We start from the raw sequence: 721 nt of genomic DNA, 5'->3' as shown, positions 1-721 counted from the left end.
ATGATTTTGGAATCACCCGTTTCTTGTTCTATGGATTTTCTTCTTCTCTGTGATCTAGTGTGATGAAGATCAAAATATCACTCTATCAAAGAAGAATGAAACCCTAAGCATCTTTTCTGCCATCTAAAAGTTAAATAAAACTAATTTAAGGTCAATCCGAGACGGATTGGTCAAATATTTTGACCAATGCAGGCCGGATTACTTTTTTTCTAAGACTTTGAAGGAATGTATTAAAAGGTGTCCTTTTTTGAGAAATGCAAGTTATCACTAAATTGACATTTATGAAATGTCAATATATCTTTGACCACCAAATTAAAATAATTTCATCCTCGAGTCCAGACATAATGAAATTCCCACAAGGCGTTCTTGAGAAATTGCTTCATGAGAAGGTGATGGCTGTGAGGTCATGGTGATCTTGACCTTTGACCACCAAAATCTTCATGAGTGGATGTGTGCTTAAGCATATAATTTCATCCTATTAGTCATTTGTGTGATTTATTTTTCATAATTAGCATATGAACTCTTGAGTTATGGGGGAAAAAAACATTATTTGTGAGGTCAGTGGTCACAGTGACCTTAACTTTTAGAGTTAATAAGCAAGTGAAATTACAACTATAAGCAAAGTGCAAAATGTTCCCATATTAGTTCACTTTTATTTCTTCTCACTAAACCCATAGTGCAGTAACTGGCATGGTGTATGCCTGGGTACCTACCTCGGTTG

Source organism: Gymnoscopelus braueri (genome assembly GCF_963280865.1).
Source record: "Gymnoscopelus braueri genome assembly, chromosome: 10".
NCBI lineage: Eukaryota > Metazoa > Chordata > Actinopteri > Myctophiformes > Myctophidae > Gymnoscopelus > Gymnoscopelus braueri.
This window is presented reverse-complemented; position numbering follows the sequence as displayed.